Source organism: Ovis aries, chromosome 19 (genome assembly GCF_016772045.2).
Source record: "Ovis aries strain OAR_USU_Benz2616 breed Rambouillet chromosome 19, ARS-UI_Ramb_v3.0, whole genome shotgun sequence".
NCBI lineage: Eukaryota > Metazoa > Chordata > Mammalia > Artiodactyla > Bovidae > Ovis > Ovis aries.
The window spans coordinates 13,570,436-13,597,578 of NC_056072.1; the positions used below are offsets into that span (position 1 = coordinate 13,570,436).

The 27,143-nt window shown below is 44.4% G+C and overlaps 1 long non-coding RNA gene across 1 annotated transcript; it reads left to right on the top strand.

Annotated features, from left to right (window-relative positions):
- LOC132658168 (uncharacterized) lies at positions 1-27,143 on the top strand. Its single transcript, XR_009597349.1, has 3 exons — positions 1-218; positions 2,506-2,653; positions 14,987-27,143. It is a non-coding gene; the product is annotated as an uncharacterized LOC132658168 (long non-coding RNA).

The following is a 27,143-nucleotide window of genomic DNA, read 5'->3' on the forward strand; positions in this document are numbered from 1 at the left end:
CATGGACCAGTGGTGTCAGCATTCCTTGTTTGACCTCCAGAACTTCAGGCCCAGCCCTCATCTGCTGAACTTCGGACTTAGATTTTTAACAAGATCCCAGGATATTAGAGTTTGGGAAGGACTGCAAAACTGGTGGTTCTCAAACTTGGCTGCACACCGGGGGAATTTCCCAAAATACCCGTTCCCACTTCCCACAGCTTGGTCGGGAGGTGGTTCAGGTAAGGCGTTATTAAGAGGTCCTCAGGTGATCTCAATGTCCCCCTGGGGCTGGGAACCCCTGCCTTAGAGAACTGGGTGATGCCCACTCCTCATTCTGTGAATGGAAATGAGAGGAGTGGCCCCCTTGCCAGAGTTCTAGCACACGGGCGCTGAGACGGCACCCCTTGCAGGACTCTGACTTAAGCCCATCTCCTCCTCCTCCTCCTCGCTTCCAGCCTGGAATGTGCAAACAACCTTCTCTTTTGCCACAGACAAAGGGGGCCTCTATGGCATCATTTTCTGGAAAGGTGGGAGGTGGGGAGCAGCTAGGGTGCTTGCCTTTGCCACAGAGAAAAAGGAGGACTTCTTCCTGCAGGATGGGAAAGCAGAGAAGGGCTTTAGGCTTGGGCTGTTGCATCTTCTTGCTCCTATTGGGAAAACAGAAGTCCCGTTGGGCAGAGCTCGGGGAGCGGGTGCTCAGGGCCCTCCTGGCGTCCCCCCAGCTGGTGAACTGCTGCCCTGACTAGTGAATTGCAGGAGTGATGGGCCCTCGCTGCCCCCTGCGCCCTCCACCCTGGCCCTGCCTGTTCCTGGCACTCCTGCTGGACTGAGAATCCCTCACTGCCCAGGCCCTGAGTCTCAGCGGTTTCCTCCGCACAGCTATTTTGGGAACAGGAACTCAGACATTTGGGTGGAAGAGGACAAGCCAAGGGCCTGGAGGCAGGCCGGCCGAAGGGAGGGCCGGCAGCTCAGAGCAGAGGCAGCCCCCACGGGCCTCCTCCGCACACAGGCCTGGTCATGTGGCCCCAGGGGCTGCTGCTTGAAAGAGCCCCCATTGTCCACGCTTCATATTTCAGAGAACCAGACTCAAGGAGGCAAGGCCTGACTGTTTATTTGTTTTAAAAGCAAGAGGGGGCTCCAGCCAGCTTGCATTTTCAGCTCCAGAAGAGGGGTGTGCACAGGCACGCAAGCCAGACTGACTTCTCCACGTTTGTTTTTCTAACATTGGAAACCGTGTGGTTGGGAGAAAATTCCTGTCACGTGCAGGGGCCTGCTTTCCCCGGGAAGTGTCCAGCGACTGCTGTGTCAACACTGCCACGCTTGGCACATTGCCCTCCCAAGGGGCTGATGTGATGTGTCAAGGGGAAGATGCAACCCAGCCCCTCTGGGGGGCTCGTGCGTGGTTCAAGGGGAGGGTGGGCATTCGAGTGGGCAAGGGATTCCCACGATGACTCGGTTGTCACCCCTCCAGAGGCCATCGCTGCCTCCCTCGGGTTCCCTGTTCCCAGGCAGGGCTGTGTTAGTGTGTGCAGCTACTGACCGTCCTGCTCTTACAGTGCCTGGTCGGGGGGCGGTTATGGGCGGGGGATGAGGCCAGGGGTTGAGCATGGTTCTCGGCTTCTCTAATTAACCGTGTCCGGGAGGGCCCTGGCGTAGGAAGAAAGGGCTTTGGCATCTCAGAGATCAGATGGAAGTGCCCATGCTGGTACATGCCAGCTGTTTTTCTAGCACTTCCTCTTCGTGGTGACCTTCCAAGGAGGGGTGCTGAGGATGGTGCAGGCACTGACCGTGAGGTGAGCATCACGGCTGCTCACTGGGTGCCCATTCCTTTCGCCGGTTTGTCCTTGGAGGCCCGCTGGGTGGTTTCAACTGTCTCTTCAGCCATAGTCTGAGGCCACGTGTGCTCCCTTTGCTTTCAGGAGACGGAGGACAGCCACCCATTCAACAGCGAATGTTTCGGATAGCGGACTGCATAGTCCAAACAGCCCTCTAGACCCCAAGTACAGCCAAGGAAGCTTTTCTTTTCCTGCATGGAATAATAAACTCCAGGTCCCCTGGATGGCAGGAAACTGCATCCAGTTCAGCATCGTGATTCCAGGCATTCCTGGGGGTCAGTGCAGGATCTATAGCTTACAGTGTGTGCCGAGTGCAGCCCAGAATGACAGGGTGGGACTTTGTGCCCCTCCTCCTGGTTCTCCTAAACTGCTGGGCTTTGGGAGCAGTCCGTGAGTGAGTGATGATCTGCGGTGACCTGCGTGGGTGCGGAGGGAGCACCCCCGGCTTTGGCTGCTGCCTGGGGCGGGTGGGTCGGGGGGAGTCTTCCCCCATGCGAGGAGAGGGGACGCTGACAGCCTAGCTGAGGCATGCTGGTCATGTCATTCATTCTCTGGGGGTGGCCTGTGGGTGGTCTGATCTCCAAAAGGCTCCCCTGGAACCAAATCAGTCATGCCTCCCTTTGACCCTCAGTACATAAACTGTTTCCTCCCATCTGGTGTGTCACCTTGAATTACCTCCTTCACCTGGCAGTTCCCAAGGCAGCGTGTGGCTCTTTCCATGGTGGTGCATCGTTGGAAACATTGGAGCCTCCTCACAAGGCCATGGCCACAGAGAATGCTGTCCACCTCCCCGCTTTCCTCTGTACCAGCTCCCCTTACACCCTGCTGGCTCCAGCGAGGTATCTGGGTAAAATTGCCACCTTGGGGAATCCCTAGAAGGAAAGCAAAAGGTCTTGCTTCCCTCTCTCAGCTCTCCCCAGACCTCCTGAAGAGCCTGCTTCTGTTTCTCTCTCCGAGGATGATGGTGGTGAAGGATGATGGTCAAGAAGGTGATGATGAGGATAGTGGTGGTGATGATGTGTGTGTGTGTGTGTGCAGTGAAACACGTGGCTTCTCATTCTCATCCTTAAGCTCTGCTCTCCTCCAGTCAGGCAGAAGGAAAATCTGATTTTTGCCCCCTGACACCCGTTTGCATCCATCTGTCCAGTCTCCATCTCAGAGTCGTGTTCTTGTTTGGAGCTTCTAGCCAGGGAGTGCCGCTGCTCATATACCCTTGACTGGAGACCGATTCTCTTCTACCTGGGAAGGTCGTCCTCTTTGACTAAGCACACAGCTTCAGGAGGGAGGCACATGGAGCAGTGAGGGAGGAAGGGGACACGCCCCTAGCCAGCCAGAGGGCCCCCGCATCCTTAGAGCTGTGTCCTTTAGGGTCCGGGGTTCTGTTGCCAGTGCTGGAGGCATCTGTGCCTCAAAGGATGATTTTGACTTTAGTTCCCAGTTGGTGGAGAGTCCCAACAAGAAGCCACAGGGGATCAAAAAAGGGCACATTTAATTAATATGTCATGTATCAACCTGCCACAGATATGTAATTTTTGAGTTAACCAGTTTCAACTCCCCTCTCAAGCTGTCCGCTAGCCACTGGCAGTCATCTCGCAGTTTGACTTTGGACACTTCACTTCAGATCTCAGGGTCTCAATTTCCCAAGGCTGGATCATCTCTCAGGCCCCTTCCAGCTCGAAACTTCTAACACACTCGTGTTTGGGATTCTGCACAAGCCTCTAGGTGCTGAGCCCTGACGTCCATGTGAAATACACTGAGTCCTCATCAGACTCCAATTTTCTCTAGGAATGGACGGGGGGTCTGTTATAGATTCATATAATCCACTGATAATCCAAAACCCCACGTTAGCCTCCGGTTTTGATCTTATGCATTAGAACTGCGAACAAGCTGCAAAATTGACCAATTTGAATTCTACCTGTCCCTTCCCCTTCTATCCTCTCAAAGACATTCTAATTTGATCTGTAATGTGGCCAAAGGGCAGACAGTAGAAGGGAGGAGAAGCCAGAGGCATGGAAAATCCCCAAACTGGATCATCCACCCCCTGGATAATGGGCAGTGACCTGAGCAGAATGCTCAATGAGCACTCATTTCCCCCCCAAGCCAGCCCCTGTCCCCACGCTGTAATCTCCATGGCAAAATGCATTAAATTGTTGAGCTCCTTAGACAAATTCTACCATTTCTCACCCAGTTCACAGGCAGGCTAGATTTTTGAAACTGAGAAGCTAGTTAATTGTCATTTGGACGTAGCAGAATTTCAAGTACCTTACTAAGGGAATTTCCTAACGGTCCAGTGGTTTGGGACTCCGTGCTTCCACTGCCTTGGGCCCGGGTTCGAACCCTGCTTGGGGATCTAAGATCCTGCAAGCTGTGGAGTGTAGCAAAAACAAAAACCTTACCAAAATGCCAGTCTTGGGTGGGTGGGGGGCAAGGACTCAGTGGCTCAGTAGTACAGAATACAACTGCCAGTGCAGGAGACGACCCAGGTTCAATCCCTGAGTCAGGAAGATCCCCTGGAGAAGGAAATGGCAACCCACTCCAGTATTCTTGCCTGGGAAATCCCATGGACAGAGGAGCCTGGAGGGCTATGGTCCTTGGGGTCGCAAAAAGTTAGACACGACTGAACAGCAGCAACAGCATCCCATTTTCCATTTTTGAGGGGGAAAATCTGATTGGTTCTTGGCCAGCCAGTGGATAAGCTATCTTTGGACCAGACGAATGGATGCTCATTGCATGCTCTATCTGCAGTCCCTGCCTCTAAGAGACTGACCTATGTACTCTAAAACTCTGACCAAAGGTACTTGGACCAGGAGTGGACATCTGAGCTGGTTAGTGCTTGTATTAAAAAAGCTTCAGGGCTCTATGGTGAGAGGCTAGATCAGTCATGTGGCCAGGTCCTTCCCCACCATGGGCCCTGTGGCCTGCGTGAGGACTGCATGAGTCTCTGAAGTCCTTCAGGCGCCAGTGTCCCATGTCTTTCCTAAGCTTAGAGCCTCCTGTAGTCTCCCAGATCAGATCTCAGCAGGGATGAAGATTCACCGAGACAGAGTGCCCACCTTGGGGTAAACTGGTAGCCAAGAGCCACTAAGCCAGTATTGAGATGGTAGAGAGGGCTGGGAGTTGACGGTAAATCACAAGAGTCAGTGGCCGGGACTACGTCAATTGTGACTCTAGGAAGGGATGGACAACCAAAAAGTAGAGCTGAGAAGTGTCCCTTAGCATCACTTAGTGTCCTGGCTGGGTTGGCTACCTGGATGCTTCTGGTATACAGAGTTGTGTGGCCCCATCTCAACCATCTGATTTTGCTTGGGGCTGGGGAACTTCCAGGGAAGAAGACGCAAGTCCTGCCCACAGATGGAGTTAGGCAGCGCCCCACTGCCAGATGCCCTTTACCTGCAGGTGCACCCAGCTCTCAGCTGCTGTGAGTGTGGGCTGTTGATGGCTCACTGTCTTTTTCCTTCTCCAGAGGATTGCCCTTGGCTGAGCCTGAGGTTACACATCTTATCTCGAGAGGGAGCCTGTAACCAACTGATACATGGGGACAGAAGGTCAGCTCCTGGCTTTAAAGTGGGACTAAAGTTATGCTGCAGTTTAGCCTTGGGAACAGCCCAGGAGATCAAGCTGAGGCTTGTCTCCAGCGGGGACCACACCCAAACTTAGCTTCCTCCTTGCTTCCTCCTGCTCCCTCCATCATCCTTCTCCCAAGACTTACCTTCAGTAAATCATCTGCCTTTTGCATTTCTATTTCAGGTTCTGCATCTAGAGATCACACCTAAATGACACTTTGCTGATTAACACTTGCATCTTAGAAATTTTGTGGGGCCCACCTTTTCATATCTGTTTCTTTCATGACTTTGGGATCTTTCATCCTAACAAGGCAATTCCAATATGGTGAATTTATTAAGACTCTTAAGGAATAATGGAACCACTACTGAACTGGATAAACTCATTTAGAGCAGAAAGATTTGGGGGGGGGGGCAGAAAGATTTTTGGAGGGGCGGTGTTAAAGAAGATTTTAATTTGCTATCCACTGATAAATATTTGTATTGTAACAATTGAGCTAGGGAGAAAAAAAGACTGTATTTGTCTTATTTTGAATTACTTCCCTAACACACAAATTAATAGAAATTGCTTAAAGACTATGGTATAGGAATTTCTATCCTAGACTTTTCCTTTATTGTTTCCCTTTTAGCTCATGTCCCATTTCATCCTCCTCCTCCTCCTCCTCTTTTTCCCTTCTCTCCTTCACATTCACTGTTACTTTCTTGCTCTGATACTCATCTCAAATTTTCAGCTCCTGGAGTCATTACAATGTGTATATCTTCTCAGAGGAGCTCTGTATCACTTCTCATCCTTCAAAAAAATGATCTCAACCTCTATCTTCTTAAGAAAGAAGCCCCCCCTTCCTGCTTCACCCCACCATGTTGCTGAAAAGGCACTTGCAAATTATACTTCATCAAACACTTTCTAGACCTGTGGCAAACTTTTCTTTTTGAAATCCTAGAGCAAGCCTTGGAGTATCTCCCAGAACAATAAAAGCTTATTAAGTATCTGGTGAATTATAATCGCTGGAGGCTGTGAAAAATAATAACTTATTTGGTGATCACATAATGTTTCTATTTTTTCACTATAGATTACTAGAGCCACAACTTTTCAGCTTTTTCCAGCATACTTAATTTGAGCTATCAAAGCTCCTTATCCTCACTTTCTTATTCTTTCTTTCTGTCTGTCTTTGCAAGAAAAATAACAAGAAAAGGGGAATTAAATTGAGTCTTTTCATCTCATCTTATTATCAAGATTCTGTTCTACAAATTGAACATGAAATGATATCCAAAGGTGGCTTGAAGTTAGTAGGACCAGCAGGGTTCCTAGAGTCCAATTTCATCCTTTGATATAACTCTCAGGAGATTTTTTTTTTTTTTTAAAGACAAAGCAAACTTGGAGAGCCAACTTCATCTGAATCAATCATAAAAGATAAGTAAGAAAGTCTGGGTAATGCAGAGGAGGATCAGACCTCTCACTGTATCCAACAGTTTGCGAAAGTCAGAGAGAGTGGATAGGCCCAGGTTGTCATTACTGGATTTCAGCTCTTGAGTAACCAGCCCTGTCCTTCCTTTCCACGCTTATGTCCCATTATTTTCTCCTTCTCTCGTGTTGACTCACATTCTTCCCTTTTCTCTCTCAATGTATATGCACATATCTGCACACTCACACACACATGTATACAGTTTAGAGAACAGTCCTACAAATTAGGACCATATCTACATCATGAGTGTTAAGATTCAGAGTCTGTCATTAACCTTGTTTATTTCAGGGATCAGCTGAAGTTCACTAAAATTCCTAAGATATTTTCCTAGCTGATGGTGAAGGCTAGAGTTGCCAGTTAAAATATTAAAATAGAGGATGCCCAGTTAAATTTGAATTTTTTAAATAAGCAATGACTAATGACACCTCCTTATACTAAAAAAATTGTTATTTCTCTGAAATTCAGCTTAACCTGAGCATCTGTAGTTTTATTTTGTTATATCTGGCAATGCTAAAGGAGGCCTCAGGGGAGGGATGCAGATGAGAGCAGTGATGTTTGGGGGAGAGGCTGAACCCAACTGGAGGCCTGGAGGTGAGAGAGTCTGTTGATGTGGCTCACAAAATCAGCTTTCTGGGGCTGGTGTGGACAGGCAGAGATGAGATGGAAAGGGTCAAGTGGCAAACATCCAGCAGAGGGCATCTTGGTGGCTCCGGGCATTCAGGTGATGTGGGTCTACTGTGCCGCAGGCTCTGACACTGGGAGCTCGCACTTCACTCTCGTATGCCTGTCTGGGGGGGTTCCCTCTGCCCTGGGAGACTGTCAGTGTGTGAGCTTGGGCAGATGGACTGCCATCCCTACTGAGAGGCAGACACCCGCTCTGTGGTCAGTTTTTTCCTGGGTTTGTCTTTCTTTCTTCTTCCCAACTGCAAGCGAGAGCAAGTTCAAGGAACCCTCCCAGCCTATGTACTGGGGTTCTCCAAAGAAACAGAACCAACAGGATCTATATCTGTCTATATGATTGTTTCATATTTGTTGTTGTTCAGTTGCTCAATCATGCCTGATTCTCTGCAACCCCATGGACCGTAGCACACCAGGCTTCTCTGTCCATCACCATCTCCTGGAGCTTGCTCAGACTCATGTCCATTGAGTTGGTATACCATCCGACCATCTCATCTTCTGTTGTCCTCTTCTCCTCCTGCCTTCAATCTTTCCCAGCATCAGGGTCTTTTCTAATGATTGTTTTATATATGTATATGTATAAAGCAACGGTCAGTGGCATTCCAATTTTCATATATGTATATAAAACATATATATGTAGACACACATACAGAATTCCTTATTGCTCAGGGGAGGTCAGTCTTTTGTTCAACTCAGATCTTCAGCTAATTGGATGAGGCCCACCCACATTTTGGAGGCCAATCTGCTTTACTCAACCAACCAATAAAAATGTTACTCTCATCCAAAAACACCCTCACAGGGACATCCAGAATAATGCCTGACCAACCGTCTGGGTACCACAGCCCAGCCAGGTTGAGGCATATAGCCATCACAGACTGTTTTTAGTGTGGTTGTTGACCAGAGTCACAGAGGTCATCTGTTACCTCCTGGGTGCAGTGGAACAACCAAGGCTGGGCTCTTCTGTGCAGTTCTGGGGCTAAAGCAAGAGCATAGTATTCCCCTGGCCCTGGCTTCTTCCTGTCTCTTTCCTAGGAACCTGCCAAAGGTGTAGGCAGGTGGTCAAAGATTAGAGGATTTTGAATGTTGGTCCTCTCACCCTCAATCTTCAGCTGCTTGGAGGCATTTAGAAAAAGAGGCTACCGCAATCAAGAAACCATTTACCTGAAATGATTGTTATGAGTTCTTGATTATGGAAGACATTAGAAGGCAGTATCATAGTTTGCTAGTGTATGACATTTTTGTGCATGCTGACAATACTGCTATTAATACATAGCCATCAAGCCTAGGAGTTTTTCAGACTCTCATGAGGTTAATTCCTAGAAGGCCTGCTCACATAATAACTAAACGCAACCGATGAGTGTCTTTGGAAAAACAGTGATGCTTCTCAGGCAGATATGAATGGGTCCTGATACTCAGGAACAATTCAGATTCCTTTGTATTAGAAAGAATATTCAGTTTACATTATGAAGCAATTTCAGGTTTCACACAATTAACTTATTGCCCTGACAATGTTCAGCGGTATTTCGATTTTCCTATTAGGTGTTTCTCCTCTAGGTATATTGCTACATCAAAGCTTTTTAGCATTACATTGGTGAGAGTGAAAATAAAAATTATGGTCTCATCCTTAGATAAAAGCTAGTGATCAGGGCTGCCTGTAATGGTCCAGTTGTCCCAGGAGTTACAGACATTTTTAATTACTGAGATGAAAGCAGATGTTTGCATGTAATTCCTAGGAAACCACACTGTGATTCTCCTGTTTTGTGGCAAGAACTTCTTCCAGTCTTTCCACAGTTGATGATTGGTTTACCTCATAGTTAGTTAATACAGTTTCCAAAAGATGGTACCACCCCTGAGTCCTAGATGGCAGAGTGTCCATAAAGTATTGGAAAATCCCAACATCCAAATGAAGAACTCAGAGTATCATTTCTTGAGTTTGTGTTTTCCTGTGATAATCTTCTGTTGATAAGCTTAGCAAAGTCACATTTTACAAAAGTTTTAATTCCCCAACAAGATCAACAGGAATTTATTGACTTTCAGTAGAGATAATGCTTAAATGTCTCGGCTAAATTGTATTTTCAGTCTCCATAGGGTCTTACCTCACCCAGCGGCTGAGTGCTGAAATAATGCACGGGTGGCTAGTTCAAGGACATCTTGTTTGATTAAACGTTCACTCAATCTCTTATGCAAAACAAGAGCTCCATTTATAGATTTCAAGGGAATTGGTAAAATCATTATCGAAGGCTCTAATCAGTGGATTGACATGTTTTGGAAAGGTCTTTCTCACTGTGGTGTGGAAAAACATTTAGAGGGATAAAGATCAGCAGCAGGAAGACCAGTTGGGGGTTGTGCTGCTGTCCTCTAGAAGTGTCTGAACTGGACCAGGGGTGGTAAGGTTGCTGAGGAGCCTTAAGTCTAGCCTCACACGGTGGTGCTCATGAGTCCAGCCTCACAGATCTCCTGTGATGGGAACATAATTGACCACGGGCTCTGCGCCCGTGCTGAGCAGTCCAACAGCATGCTTGTGTCAAAGCCGTGCTTCCTGGGGACTGCTCTCCACCAGTTATGGAGGACGCCAGTGATACAGATTCAGGCATATTCCCAGGAGACGATGGACTCTGATGGCTGGGTTTGGCTCCAGAGCTCCCGGATGGCTTTGTGGAGACTTCCTTACGCTGCACAGCAGTAAGGACACGCCTGCCCAGCCTTCCTCCCCTCCTGCCTGCCCAGGGTCACACTGCATTGTGAGCTGATGGATCGTCCCGCCTTGCTGGCACCCTCCCCATGCTTTCTTACGGGCATTTCCCTAATCAGAATCCTTGCATGTTTACACACGCTTGGTGTCTGCTTCTTGGAGAACCTGGACTAACACAGGAGAGAGTGTCAAATTTTAAAAAATGTTAGATATCTGAAAAATAGACTTGACAAAGGAACGAGGGAGAAAGAAGAGTTTTCGATGCCTCCTGGTCTTCTGACCAGCAGTGGAGGAAGCACTGCCAGAGCTAGAGAACCTGAAATGAGGCGTGGGTTTAGAGTTGAGATTTGCTTTATTTAAAAAAAAAAATGTATTAAGCGTATAGTTGATTTTACAGTGCTGCGCTGGTTTCAAGTGTACAGCAAAGTGATTGTTATACATACACATATATTCATTCATTTTCAGATTCTTTCCTCATATATGTTATCACAGAATATTGAGTAGAGTTCCCTGTGCTATACAGTAGGTCCTTGTTGGTTATCTATCTGCTTATATAGAATAGTGTGTGTATGTTAATCCCAAAGTCCTCATTTGTCCCTCCACATTCCCCCTTTGGTAACCAAGTAAGTTTGTCATTGATATCTGTGAGTTTGTTTCTGTTTTGCAAATAAGGTCATTTGTATCATTAAGAAAAAATTAGATTCCATATGAGTGGGGTCATTTGATACTTATCTGTCTTTTGCTTCTCTTAGTATAATCTCTGGGTCCATCCATGTTGCTACAGATGGCATTCTTTCATTCTTTGGTATGGCTGAGTAATATTCCACGAATATATTTACCATTTCTTCTTTATTCATTCTGCTGATGGACGTTTAGGTCTTGGCTATCGTAACCAGTGCTGCAGTGAACACTGGGGTGCGTGTATATTTTCTTTTTAAAAAAATGTTATTGGAGTATGCTGCTAAGTCACTTCAGTTGTGTTCGATGCTGTGTGACCCTGTAGACAGCAGCCCACCAGGCTCCCCCGTCCCTGGGATTCTCCAGGCAAGAACACTGGAGTGGGTTGCCATTTCCTTCTCCAGTGCATGAAAGTGAAAAGTGAAAGTGAAGTCGCTCAGCCATGTCCGACTCTTAGCGACCCCATGGACCACAGCTTACCAGGCTCCTCCATCCATGGGATTCTCCAGGCAAGAGTACTGGAGTGGGGTGTCATTGCCTTCTCCATTATTGGAGTATAGTGATTTATAGTATGTTACTTTCAGGTGTGTAACAGAATGAACCAGTTATAAATACACATACAGCCACTCTTTTTATTTTCCCACATAGGCCACTACAGAGCATCAAGTAGAGTTCCCTGTGCTATGCCTTAGGCTGTCATTAGTTATCTACTTTATAAATTCATAGTAGTGTGTATATGTCAATCCCAAACTCTCAATTTATCTCTCCCCCCACCCCTTATCTCATGGCAACCACAAGTGTACTTTCTATATCTGAAACTCTATTTCTGTTTTGTAGATAAGTTCATCTGTACCCTTAAAAAATAAAGAGAGATTCCACATATCAGTTCAGTCACTTAGTCATGTCTGACTCTCTGCGACCCCATGAACCATAGCATGCCAGGCCTCTCTATCCATCACCAACTCCTGGAGTTTACTCAAACTCATGTCCCTCGAGTCAGTGATGCCATCCAACCATCTCATCCTCTGTCGTCCCCTTCTCCTCCCACCCTCAATCATCTTTCCTAGCATCAGGGTCTTTTCAAATGAGTCAGTTCTTTTTATCAAGTGGCCAAAGTACTGGAGCTTCAACTTCAACATCAGTCCTTCCACTGAATATTCAGGACTGATCTCCTTTAGGATGGACTGGTTGGATCTCCTTGCAGTCCAAGGGACTCTCAAGAGTCTTCTCCAACACCACAGTTCGTTTAGCATGGATCAAATCTTTGCCTTACCACCCGCAGTCTTTGTGACCTTGGACAGGTTGCTTCACTTCTCCATACCTCATTTTCTCCTGTGAAAGAGTGATGCCAAAAATTTCCATCTCCTAGGGATCAGTCTTGACAGTGACTGGCACATGGTCTGGGCTCAGTATCTAAGTGATTTCTAAGCCTGGAGTTTGTATTTATTTATTTATTTATTTATTTTTGGTCATACCATGCAGCTTTTGGGATCTTAGTTCCCCAACCAGATATTGAATCCAAGCCCTTGGCAGTGAGAGTGAGAAGTCTTGATCACTGGACCACCAGGGAGGTCCCCAAGCCTGGAGTTTTTTATCTGCCTGGGTCCTTAACTGCATAGCGAGGGTGTTGGCCTAGAGGACCCTGTCAGATTCTGCTGCCTAACTCATATGCAAGGACCCTTCCTCAGCACACTCTGCACTGCCACCCTAAAGCCCATGGCTTCTTCCTCCATGCCCCGCAGTGCGCTGGGGCCCCTCTGTGGGCTTCTCATGCTTGCTTTGCTCTTTTACTCGATCGTGCACAAATCTCTCTAATCCACTGGATTGGAAGCTATTGGGGGGCAGGGAATATGCCGCAGTCTGCCTTGTAACCCAACAGTGAGCAGCATAGTTCTTAGCAGGAGCACAAAGGTGCTTGTAATAAATTAAAGTTGGCCTCTGGAGAATGATGGTGGCAAAACTGAGAGTTATTATAGTAATATTTGGGTTGAATTGTGTCTTCTATCAGTCACCATGCTTAAGTACTTTTTATGTATCATCTCACCTAACTCCTATCAGCCATAAAGATAGGCATTATTATTCCCATTGTGTAGATGGAGAAAGAGAGTGAGAGGTTTAGTAGTGAGTTGCAGTACTGGGGTAGACACCCAGTTCACTTGGCTTCCAAAGATACTAAATTGCCAGAGTCTTTGAGGCTCTTTCTTCCTCAGACCCTTGTAGGCTAATATGTGCTGCAGTCCACTTCCTCCTTTAGTGACCCCAAAGCCACCAAGTTGTCCCCTCCCTGCCAGTAGCACTCCTTCCCATCCATCCCGTGCAACTGTGGTTGTCATTCCAGGCTGCTCCCCCCGCCCCCAACCCACACACACCCAGCAGCATCCCAGCACTAGCCCTCACCATCCCCATCAGCTCCTTCTGCTGCCCAGGAACCTTGCCAACTGGATGCCTCAGTGCATCCAAAGGTGTCAGTTACTCCAAAGGTTATTTGTCCAGGACAGCATTCTCACTTAGGCTGTTGATGCCTGGAACCCAACATGGGAGAACTTTGAGTCCAAGACAGGTTAGGCTGGAGAGGAGAGGTAAATGGGGAGCAGCAGCACCTTCTGGTCCTTCTTGAAGCAGATCTCAGACACCATTCCTTAGGGAGAAGCGTCCTTTTCTTATTAGAGAGAGCTGGAAGTGAGGCATGAGACTGTTTGTATTATGCTTACTCCTGGGGGGATCTGTTAATAGAATCATAAATCTGTGAAGGCCTCAGAGCTTCTCAATTCACTGATCAGGCAACTGAACCCCAGCAAGGTTAGTCACAATGAGACATCCAAAGTGGCCGAGTCAGGACCAGGAGGAAAGTACCATAGGGAAGGCACTTCGTCATTAGAGCTGGGCTCCCTCCCTCCCCTTCTCTTTCCTGTCACCCACTTGCTTCTCGCCTTTGCTAAGCGGGAGGCTAAATCAGAGCCATAGTTCTGAGAGGTCAGGTTCCAGAGTGGGCCGGTGCTGAGGTCACCCAGCCGTGCAGTGAATCACTCTGGATGGAAGGTCACCTTAAGCTCGTCCTCCTGTGGTCAGCTCCATGGGGTGCAGCCTTTGTCAGCAGCTGTGGAGAAACCTGACTGATCCTGTCTCAAGATGAAAACCCCTCCTATGAGCTTCAACTTTTTTTTTTTTTAACTTACCTTTGGCAATCTTGCTGTGCTGCAACCAGGACAACCCCGTGGGCTGCCCTGGGAGATGCAGAAGGCCTTTACTGGGACTATTTAACTCCAAGTTTGGGGGAAAATGGGCTTATTGGAGAAAGCCATTCCCCGGTGTCCCAGTGGTAAAGAACCTGCCTGTAATACCAGAGACCTGGGTTTGATCCCTGGGTTGGGAAGATCCCCTGGAGAAGGAAATGACAACCCACTCCAGTATTCTTGCCTGGGAAATCCCATGGACAGAGGAGCCTGGTGGACTACAATCTATGGGGTTGCACAGAGTAGGACACAACTGAAATGACTGAGCAGTAGAAACCTCCAGGAAGGCAGCCATTTTTAAGAAAATTATAAATGGCCAAAATGGACTAAAAAAGCATAGGATCTATCTAAACTAATAATTATGGAAAACTCTAAAAGTTATCCAAGAATTACCTGAAAGAAAACCACCAGTTCCTAGCAGGAATATGACTGAATAACTTTTTTTAGAAACGCATTATTCTTTTGTTATATATAAATTATTGCAGAACTAAAAAGTGGGAAAAGAGCCTCCAATTCATTTCACAAGAGAAGCATAACCCTGATTACCATTCAAAAAAGAAAATTACAGGCCAATCTCATTTATGAGCATAGATGTAAAAATTCTTAAAAAATGATTACAGCAAATGAAAAATATAGTGAAAAGAATATGTCAAGGGTTCTCGGAATTCAAGGATGCTTTGAAATCAGATAAACAATAAATAGAATTCACCAGTGGATCACAGAGTTAATGAAATTTATATCTATTTCTGATGTTTGACTAGGAGGAGAATGATATTTATTTGAGGTGCTGGTTATTCCCAGTTTTTGTTCTCACAGTTTTTTTTTTCTCTCCCTCTCTCTTCCCTTTTTTTTTTTTACCCCACCTGAGGCTGTTGTTCTGAGGTTGACTTCTACAGACTGCATCCGCTGGGTCATCTGTGTTTGGCTGTTGGATGTGGGCAGAAGCCTGGAAGAGAAAGAGGGGTCGGATAATTATTCTCTGCATTCCTCCCCAGCTCCTGGAGTCTCAGGGACGGTGGTGTTCCTTTGTGGCTGCAGCGATATTTTTCCCTGCCCTTTTCTCTTCAGGCCTACGGGTGGTAATGGATTTCCACTGTTGCTAGGTCCTGGGTGCCTCAGCATCTTTTGTCTGTCCCCTCAACCCAGCCCACGCTGCTATACTTAGTGTCCTCGTTCACGTCTGTTTAGTTAAATTCCTTTCAGAGTGCCATCTGCTTCCTGCCAGGTCTTGACTAATTTAGCATGATGAATAATATTTATTGTAAACCAATAAGCAGCATCATATTTATTAGTGTAATTACATTATTTGGTAGTGCAATAACAGGGGGGAAGCTCTTAATTTTCTTTTTAGACAGTTTTTGGGTCAATGAGAAAATTGAATTTGAAATCACAGATGGTAGAAATAAGCAATAATAAAATACAGAGTATCAAAATTAATGGAAGGTAGTCAAAGCTGGTTTCCCTGGGAAATAAAGCCATAAACATATATATTAGAAACTATAAAAGAAAAAAATTTTTAAATGCGTTCAGGAGGTTAGGAAAAACCATCAAGGGTAATAAATGGAGTCCTGGAATTAATAAATTACAAAGCAGAAAAAGAGGAATCAGTAAATTAAAAATCTGGTTTTAATTTCTTTAACAAAACCACTTATATTAGAAATAAAATTGAAAATTAAAATGGAGAATTATACAGTGTTCTTGGGGCTTCCCTGATGGCTCAGATGGTAAAGACTTGCAGGGTTGGGGGGGATAGAACCTAGGTCTCCCTGGGTCTAGAGGATCCTCTGGGGGAGAAAATGGCAACCCCCTCCAGTATTCTTTTTTTTAATTATTTTTTTTAATTTTTACTTTATTTTACTTTACAATACTGTATTGGTTTTGCCATACATTGACATGAATCCACCACGGGTGTACATGAGTTCCCAAACATGAACCCCCTCCCACCTCCCACCCCATATCATCTCTCTGGATCATCCCCGTGCACCAGCCCCAAGCATCCTGTATCCTGCATCAATCCCATGGACAGAGGAGCCTGGCAGGCTACAGTCCATGGGGTAGCAGAGTCAGACACAACTGAGAAACTAACATATGAATAGATGATATTAAAAGGAGTTTCAAGAAATGATTGGCAAACCTACATGGATGAAGTGATTAATTGTTTAGAAAATATAGAAATCACCAAAAGTTACTTCAGAAGAGACAAGAATTCTAAACAGGCCAATAATCAGAGAAGAAGTTGAAAATGCATCATTCTCTAATCACCAGGCCCAGATGGTTTCTCAGGTAAATAATTTCAAACGTTCAAGGAACAGAGAAATCCAACACAGAAACTGTCTCCAAGCACGTGGTAAAAAAGGAAGCCAAGAGTAATAGCGGCACTCAGTTCAGAGCGGAGAAGACCTCCAGGCTCACTTGTGAATATTGATGTAAAAATTGTAAGACAGATCAGTAACTAGAACTTGGCACTGTGTTAGCAAAATTTTGAACCATGGCTCAGCAAAATTCAGGTTCAATAAAGTCAAAGGTGGTTCAGAATTATGAAATCCTCGGTACAGTTCACCCCAATCAAAGGAGAAAAGCTGTATATTCATTTCATGGATTTAAAAAGTCATTTGAAAAAAGATAAAATAGAAATATGTAGATATCGTCTCCAAATGCTTAAGTTATCTCCATCAAAACGCCAGGTTCATAATGAAGTATTTAACAGCAATATTGCCATTAAAACAAGTGACAAAATGTACCTTCTGAATAACAGGGGGGAAGCTCTTAATTTTCTTTTTAGACAGTTTTTGGGTCAATGAAAAAATTGAATTTGAAATCACAGATGGTAGAAATAAGCAATAATAAAATACAGAGTATCAAAATTAATGGAAGGTAGTCAAAGCTGAGCATTTGGGTTTTCTGGAAGTTTTAGCCTTTACAAATAAAGTGGTTTAAAAGTAAGGGATTAAAATAATGGATGGGTGGTGGGAAGCAACATTATGATTATGTCCTGATACCATGATTATAAACCTTGAATAACCCAGAAAAAAAACCTGAAAAACTATTAGAGACAATAAGAAGATTCAGTAAAGTAGTTAGAAATTTAATATATGAAGTCAACAGGCTTTGTTTACACAAACAGTAGATGTAATATAAAAGAAAATGTCTCATTAATAAGGGCAACAAAGATGAAATATTAATGTGTCAGGAATAAAACCTCTGCAAGACGCTGGTGTTCAAAGAGCCCAGTCTGATGTCCTCACATGGAACATGACACAGGAAAGGAAGGGCCCTTTTCCTCCTCTCTTGTGCATGAAAAATCAACTGTCCTGGTGTGTCTGCGACTCATTTATCAATAAACCCCTCCTGAAGACGTGAAATGTCCTGATTTTGGCAATGGAGGTAAAGGAAAATGGAGGAAAAAAATACAAAAGCCATGTGGCAACCCCCAAAATAGGGACTGAAACCAACACTAATTAGTGCCAAATGGATACATATTTCTGAATTTGCTGTTGCTATTTTTCTCCCTAAACGCTTGTGTTGGCAGCCATGATTTGCTGAATCCATAGTGACGTAAAATATATTATTGCAACCCTCCAGATGGTGGGACTTTGTGCAATGTTTGGGCATTGTAATTGTGGGTGTTAACAGTTTGTCTTTAATTTGTTTGTGGATTATCTCTTGGGCTTGTATGGAGATAGTGCTGGTTTTATTTTAAACAGCTTTATAGAGAGTAATAATTCACATACCACTAAACTGACCTGTGCATGCGCGTACAATTAGTGCATTTTGGTATATTCATAGTTGGGCATCCGTCACCACAGTCTCGTTTTGGAAACTTATTATCAACCCTTACTCATTAGCAGTCACTTTCCCACCCCAAACCCCTAACAAACTCATGCACTCTAGGCAACCACTAATCCACTTTCTGTGTCTATAGATTTGTCCCTTCTGGATATTTCATTTAAATTGAATCATACACTGTGTGGTCTTTTGTGATTTCCTTCTTTCATTTCACATAATATTTCCAAAGTTCATTCATTTTCTAGCATTTATCAATACGTCATTTCTTTTTATACTGAATAACGTTCCACTCTATGGATATGTGACATTTTATTTAGGCACTCATTAGTTGATGTTGATTAGTGTTGTTTCTACTTTTCAGCCATTATTAGTAATGCTGCTGTGAATGCTGCTGTTTGTGTACAGAATTTTGTGTGGACGTATGGTTTTCATTTCCCTTGTGTGTAGATTTCATTTCACCTGCGAGTGGAGATTTTAGAGATCTCTAAATATGGTATCATGTCATCTGCAAATGGTGACAGTTTTATTTCTTCCCATCCAATTTGGATGACTTTTTTTTTCTTGTCTGATTTCTATGGTTAGGACTTCCAACACTGTGTTAAATATAATTATATTTATTTTTGACTGTGCTACGCCAGCTTTTTTTCTAGTTGTGTCAGGTGGGGGCTGCTCTCTGGTCGAGGTGTGCAGGCTTCTCATTGCGGTGACTTCTCTTGTTGCCGGGCACGGGCTCTAGATGGCACAGGCTTAATAGTTGTGGTACCCAGGCTTTGTTGTCCGGCGGCATGTGAGATCTTTGTGGACCAGAGAGGGAACTCGTGTCTCCTGAATTGGCAGGTGGATCCTTTACGACTGAGCCAACAGGGAAGCCCTGTGTTAAATATAAGTGGTGCGAGTGGACATCTTTGTCTTATTGCTGCTTTTAGAGGAAAACCTTTCATTTTCTTCACCTTTAAGTATGATGTTAGCTGGGTTTGTCATAAATGGCCTTTATTATGTTGAAATGTTCCCAGTATACCAACTTTTTAAAAAGTTTTTTTAAATCATAAATCGACGTTGAATTTTATCAAAAGCTTTTTCTGCATCTATTGAGATGATCATTTGATATTCATTCTTCATTTTGTTAATGTGGTTTATCACATTGATTGCTTTGTGGATATTGAACCATCAATTTTTTCCCACTTGATTGTCTGTGAAATTGAATGAAGCTTCATTTCTTGATTCAGAGGTTGCAGTGAAAATGTTCTGTGGGGGGACAAAAGGGGAAATTTTGATAACAGATATATTGGCCCCTTACACTATAATGTGGATTCTGTCAGGTCCTATTGACATACTTTCTATAGTGTATCGAGTGATACATCTTATTGCAAAAAAGAACAATGACAACGACTTACAGAAATTAGCTTTCAGCTTTTCATAAATGTGTGGTACAACTTGTGTTCCAAAGCTCGCTATGGGATCAGGCTGAAGCTGACTCAGCTGAGACCCCATGTTTTTAGCTCCTCCCCCTTCTCTTCCCTCCTCCTCCCCTTTCCCAGTTGTGTCCGATTCTTTGTGACCCCATGGATTATAGCCCGCCAGGCTCCTGTCCATGGGATTCTCCAGGGAAGAATACTAGAGTGGGTTGCCATTTCCTTCCCCAGGGGATCCTTTCAACCCAGGGATCGAACCCACATCTCTTGTGTCTCCTGCACTGGCAGGTGGGTTCTTTACCTCTAGTGCCTATTCCTCAATAAATTAATTGGTCAAGAATACCCAGCTTCAGGTTCTGTTTCTCAGTATCCTGACCACAGATAGACCCAGAGGGAGATTTCATCCAAAGAGTATGTGACAAGTGGAGCAAGAGTCGGGGCACATGTTGGTTTCCAGATTTGTCCTTTTTGTCCCAACACAGTCATCTTGGTTGGGTCATACTCTGGAGAAGTGTAAATGTTAATGGACCTAAGATCTGAATGTTTAAAGTCCAGGCCGCTTCCATCATGGAGTGCCCTTATCTCAGTAAGACACTGAAGTGGAAGCATCCTCACCCTCCTGGACCACTGTCACCTGGGTGGAGCCCAGGGATGCAGGCTTAGCAGAATAGGGGTCTCTGCAGATCCCCTGGCTTCAGCAAGCAGTGACAGTAAGTCTCAGGATTTGGGGAGAACAGTGGAGGCTGGGTCCAGAGCTACGCAGAACTGGCAGCCAGGTTGGGATCTTGTCCTAGTCACTGTTGTTAACAAGCAGTGAGTGGGGCCCCTGGGACATCATGAAGAGTCGAGGTGGCAGTAATGGGAAGAAGCTGCAATCGTGTTGATGGCTGCACAGCAATGGCTGGCTTCTTCTGACTCCATGGGGCATGATGGAGCTTCTGCTTCATTGCTGAGGAGCGAGAATCACCAGGAATGAAGGAGGCACCCCTAAAACGTTTTGCATAGACTCATTCAACAAATACTATAAAGCCGGCCCTATGTCTGGCATAGTTGTCTATTAACTTGGCTCATGGTTACTGGAAACAGGCTGTGTAGCAAAAGTTCACCTTCAGGAAGGTAACTGGGAGTAGTCTCAGAAGTAACGTCGGTGGGGGAGTTATGGAAGCAAAGCTGGGCAGAGGGAGGTGAACGGTGATGCTGTCAGTCATAGGTCCCAGCAGTTTCGCAGGGAGCTCTGCGATGAAATGGCCCTTTGGAGTTATTCCAGGTTGGGACAATGCCTTTATACCCTCAAACCTACAGGTCATTGATGTGGGCTACCTCTGTGGAGGAGATTAACCCTGAAAGAGGCATTCCCCTTGGCTGAAGGCTATCCCTAGAGAAGGGCTGATCTGGAAGCCAACTCTCTGAGCAGACGGAGTTGTGAGCACCCTGATCCTGAACTTATGGTCTGGGCAGCAGACTGTGTAACTTGGTACATAGACCCCAGAGGTCCAACAGTGATCAAGAGAAAAACCCCTGCTTCATGGACGTTGTATTCTAATGGAGGGAGACCGATCATAAACACACAGAATGAACGTGGGAATCATGTTTCAGTGATCATCACTGGATGGGCAAGTTCATGAGTGATTTTCCTTTCTGCCATTCCTTTTTATGTGTACTCCCTAAGCATTCAATAATGAGTATGTATTACTTGGATAATTAAAGTATAAACATTATTTTAAAAATCTTTTGGGAGGATGTATGGGTAAGAGTAGTTAAGATTAATTTTGATTGTATAGACTTAGCAGGGTAAACTTCACAGCTATTTAAAGGTAAGGTGCAAGACTGGGCAGGCAGAAGAGTGGAGCCAAACAAAACCTTCGGAAAGGGACCATGCCTGATGTAACACTTTGGTCTGTGATGCAAATGACGTCAACCTCTCTGAGGTTCAGTTCCCAGATCTGCAGAGTGTTGTGAAGTTCAAAGCAAGTGATGTCTGCTGTGTGTCAAAGGACTTGGTACAATTCAGAGCAGAAAACAAGTGCTGATCAGTGGTGGTTGGTGGGGGGCAAGGGGATGATTACTATTAGTGAAATTACTAATACTCATTCTTGGTGGTTAAAGATTTTATGTGAAAAAGAGAAAGTACCTGTATTCCAGGTAAATTAAAGAATTACATGTAAAAAAACTGTCACTGCAATCCAAATGAATTTAATAATTTTGGAAAATCTATACATTGATAGTTCAGTGTCCCCAAATCAAAAATGCTAAAATTATAGCTTTCAAAGAAATTTAACCAAAAAATAAATGTTAAGAAATGGAATTTGGGCATCATTAGAAGTCTTCTCACGAAGGCCAGATTTTTCCCTTGCAGAATCAATTTGCTTTCCTCCGCTCTGATAGCAGCAGGGCCTGTGCCTCTTGTTTGGAAATTCTTCCTAAATGTCTGTTTAGAATTCTGCAGTTGCAGCCTGCCATTTCCCTCCACCTCTGCCTCATACTTTATATCACCCAAAGCTCCCCTAATAGGAGCCATCTCTAGAGACATTATCTGACCTCCTCTACCCCACATCTAATAACTCGGAGAGTTTTCAGATGTTTAAAGTGTCAGACACACCATTATCCAAGGAACTATTTTACCTAGCAATTTACCAAGTTTCACAAAACCATTTTCCCAAACACTGACAGTACTTTGTGAAGGATAAGGAAGATAAGTATAGAAAATTGCAGGGATGAACCAAACATCCCATGATTTCACAGATGGATCATTACCAGACCCTCGTGAAATCTTGTTTATCTTGTTAAAGATAAATGAGTTAGAGATGGGCAAAATGGTTTTGATAAAATAACTGTATTTGGCATATGTTTACTGTGACCTTCAAAAGCACTTGGAATATCTCGTATCTTTTAGTTTCCTGATTTTCACTAGTTCCTCATGAGTAAGCCAACTCTGACACATTTCTTTTTGTATATTATTTATTTATTGTCATTTGCTTTTAATTATGATATTTGTATATTTTAGAGAATTATGAAAATAGAGAAACATAAAAAGAGGGAAAATGTTAATGTACTCTTGGAACACACACAACAATTACTAAGTTTTAGGATATTTCTTTTACCTTTTTGAATCATATACACAGATATAATGCAAAATTGGGATTATACTCTATGTTTAAGGAGGTAATTCTCCTTTTAAAATTTTCCATAGTTTAACAACAGTCAACTTATTTCCTTAAATCATATTATTTCCTTAAGTTATAGTCTACTTAATTCGTTAAATCATGTTCAGAAACCTAATTTTTAGAGATTATCGAGCATCTCGTATATTGAATTTTTGTAATTTATTCAGTTGATTTTTAATTTTTGGACATGTAGTTTGCTTTCAGTTTTTCACTATTATAAGTACCTTCCTTATAGATACCTATCAATACATCTCTTTTTTGTTGGATTTCTTATTATTTTACCAATGTAAATTCCTAGAAATGGAGTTACTAGCCAGAAGGCATGAATATTTTTAAGGTTTTTCTTAAGTTAACTTACTCTTTATGTCTCAGTGTCCATGTTATAACTTGAAATAGTAACAAGACCAACCTTGCATGACTGTTGAGAGGATTAAGTGAGATGATTTATTGCGAGATTTTAGCAAACTCGGCAGTAGTACACAGAATACTAGCGCCTAGTACTGTCATCATTCCATCCCACCCCGTTCCGGTCCGCCCCAGTTGGTTCCTAGGCAGGCTAATTAGCTGATCCTATTCCAAGCTTGCTGAATACAAAGAAAGAACTTTAATAAGTTCCTGGGTAGCTGGCAGCTCCTGGGACTTAAAGCTAGCATCTCATTCCCCTGGGAGGTCATCACTGCTTTTGCTCCATTTCCCTACCTGAGGTTTTTTTGCTACAGGGATTTGTATGGGCTGAAACAGAGCCATCTGAGGGAGTGGTCAAAAGCTCACCTATTTTCTGACTTTCCAAGCCCAGCGATTCAGTCCAGCTCTGAGAAGTCTGATCCCAAGGTTTTACTTCTCTGTGGAATCAGGAAGAGTGACTAACGAAGATGGTTTCTTATTTTTAAGGGAAAAATCCAACTTCCTGAAAATACTCCTAGAATATATATCTACCCCCCGCAGACACACACATGTATGCTCCATGTACAGCACAGTCAAGATTAACATCCAGTTTTCAGGAGATGCTTCCGGGGGCTACGGCCAGCTCAGCCAAGTTCACTCCTGGTGGCTGCTGAGTCCGTCTGGGGGAGATGAGGAAACAAAGCCAGTAGCCGCTTGATGAATCCCTCTCAAGGCTGTCTTTGGGATCAGAGCTCTCTGACCATAAACTGTCTAAGGGATAATGAATTTCAAGTCACAAACTGAAGCAAAATGTAAGAAAATTCAAATCAGTTAAGTACAACTGAAGAACCAGCATGCTGAGGGAGCGCAGTGGCTCGCAAGGACAATCTCATTTCATCTTTAATTTGCATATGGTAAAGATTGATTTTCTACAGCTAATCCAAATTTATGACACATCAGGTGATATTTAAAGCACTCAATGGAGCATTTGATAGCCAAACATTTTTCCTGATTAGTACCCACTTGACCTGGTGACCCAGGGATGAATGCTGATCACCCATCCCCCCTCCTAAATGGAATCACTGCCAAGCAGTCAGCAGATAAACAGCCAGACCGCAGTCAGAGTGTCCAGCCATTTAAAAGTCTGGTGTTCTCAAAGGCTGGGGGTGGGGTGGGGGCTGGTGGGTTTGTCTTTTCAAAATTACACGAGTCAGGGATTTTATGGCTTTCACACCCCTAGCCTCATTTATGTAGATTATACTCGCAGAGCATTCATAATATGCCATCTTTCTTACACATAATCTCAACAGTCTTGATGGACAGGGATTCCTAATCTCAATTGACAGATGGCAAAGCTGAACCTCAGAGAAGTTAGGTAATTTCCCCAATCACCTAGCTAGCAAGTGGCGGGGCCAGGATTGAAGCTCAGTTCTGGTGAGCCCAAAGCTTAGTCTTTCCAGTTCAGCACTGTTCACTAAAGATTCAGAGTTCACTGCCTTGGCTGGTAGCTGGATTTGAGCAGAAACTATCAGGAGCCTAAGTTAAGGCATGGGGGAGGGAGCAGCCAGACAGGCCAGAGGTATCTGCATAAATCTGTGAGCCAGATATCAGGAGATTTTGATCATGGTTTTGATTCTATATATTGTTTCTTCATACCATCCATCCAGGGAGCTGTGGAGAGGGTAACCCTGGTTAAAGAGCTTGTTTTAACCACCCAGCATGAATAGTTCCATCATTCCAGCATTTGTGAACCTGTCACCAAAGGGGCTTCCCCAGAAATAAACTTACCCAACCCTTAGTTTTATATCAGCAAAGATGATTTCTTCCACTAAGGTGGAATTGGACTCGTTTGTTGCTCTGCTGGTCTCCCAGAGGACACTATCCAGGCAGCTACTCAATGAGGCTGCTCGGTGGGGCTGGACGATCCAACACAACTCCCTCACGTGTCAGATTAATGGTTCTGGCTCTTGACTGGGCCTCACTCACCGCAGGTTTTTCATCCTCCAGACAGCTTGCTTGAGCTTCTTCACTCAGTGCTCTCAGGGTTTCAAGAGGGTCCACGCTTGGACCTCCAGTATCATCACTTGTACTGCAATCTACTGTTAAAAGCAAGATACAAAGTACCCAGATTCAAAAGAGGCAGAGAAAAAGACTCCATCTCTTGATGGGGGAGCATAGGGGCATGCTAACAGAAGTGGGAGAAATCTGTGACCAGTTTTTACAACCTCTCCCAATGAGAAAATAACCCCACCTAGATAAGGAGGATGTTCTTCTCCAGTGCTCATGAAACGTGGACATGTACATGAATCGCCTGGGGGTCTTTTAACAATGTAGATTCTGACTTACTGGGTCTGGTGTGGCAGCTTTTTGTTGTTCAGTTGCTAAGTTGTGTCCAACTCTTTGTGACCCCATGGACTGCAGCACACCAGGCTTCCCTGTCCTTCACTGTCTCCCAGAGTTTGCCCAAATTCATGTCCATTGAATTGATGATGCCATCCAACCATCTCGTCCTCTGTTGCCCCCTTCTCTTCCTGCCTTCAATCTTGCCCAGCATCAGGGTCTTTTCCAGTGAAGTCAGTTCTTTGCATCAGGTGGCCAAAGTATTGGAGCTTCAGCTTCAGCACCAGTCCTTCCAATGAATATTTAAGGTTGATTTCCTTTAGGATTGACTGGTTTGCTCTCCTTGCAGTCCAAGGAACTCTCAAGAGTCTTCTCTAGAACCACAGTTTGAAAGCATCAATTCCTTGGTGCTCAGCCTTTTTTATGGTCCAACTCTCACATCTGTACATGACTTTTGGGAAAACCATAGCTTCAACCATATGAACCTTTGTCGGCACAGTGGTATCTTTGCTTTTTTAATATGCTGTCTAGGTTTGTCATAGCTTTCCTTCCAAGTAGCAAGCATCTTTTAATTTCTTGGCTGCAATCACTGTCCAGAGTGATTTTGGAGTCCAAGAAAATAAAACCTGTCACTGCTTCCACTTTTTCGCCTTCTATTTGCCATGTAGTGATGGCACCAGATGCCATGATCTTAGTTTTTTGAATGTTGAGTTTTAAGCCAGCGTTTTGACTCTCCTCTTTCACCTTCATCAAGAGGCTCTTTAGTTCCTCTTTGCTTTCTGCCATTAGGGTGGTATCATCTGCATATCTGAGGTTGTTGATACATCTCCGTGGTGTGGGGGCCTGAGTTTTCATCCTTCTAATAAGATCTCTGGGGATGCTGCTGCCACCGGGCCGCAGAACATACTGAGAGCAGCCAGTTTCTAATAATGATGTGGAATAGCATTCCCTCCCTTTTTTCTGCTATCACTGGCCTGCTGATAATGTGCTGGTTCTTCTAAGGGTAGAAAGCCCCCGCTCTGTGCCTTTTGTTTGGAATATGAAGGCAGTGACAGTGTCTGTGGCCATGTCTGTGTATTACGTGCATGGTTTTGTGATCACATCAGGAAGGATCACCAAATGGTAATATTAAAATGTTCACTTTGTGAAAAATGCCATCAATCTCTTTGATAGGATTTTTTAACGGTTTTAGTTTTATATTTCACGTATTATGAGAAAAGATTGCTTTGACTAGATAGATGGTTTTTGAGTCCAGAATGGTTAAAACTTGTCTGATTGTATTCAATTCCAATTTTCTGGCGTAATAACTTCTTTCCCTACAGGGACTGTGCTTAAGACTGTCTCAGGCAGGGCTCCCAGGCTCCGGGACAGATGCTAGGGTACCAGAAACCTGGGTAAAGCCTGGGACTCTGGTCACTAGTAGCCCACACAGAGTATGTGTTCTCTTTCCAACATAAACTAATGGTACAGTTTTTGCTGTGCTCATTGCTTCCATCATGTCTAACTGTTTGCAACCCCATGGACTGTAGCCCACCAGGCTCCTCTGTCCATGGGATTCTCCAGGCAAGAATCCTGGAGTGGGTTGCCATTTCCTTCTCCAGGGGATCCTGCCAACCCAGGGATCAAACCCTCATTCTCTCTGACTCCTACACTGCAGGTGGATTCTTTACCTGCTGAGCCACATGAGTGCAGTTTGTATACAATAAAATGACTTCGGATATTGTGCTCATTTTTCGGCTAATATGTGAGCAATCAGGCATTTATGAACAAGGGTGATCAGTCATTCTGTTTGTTTCTTTGTTTTTAATGGCACCAAGCCATTTTATTTTTGTCCTTACAAATGTTGGTGAGCTGGGGGAAACTAAGGCAGTGCATAGAGGTCTTCTTGGATAGGGAAGTGCTCCAAAATGAAAAAAAAAAAAAAAAAAGGTAAGAAGCA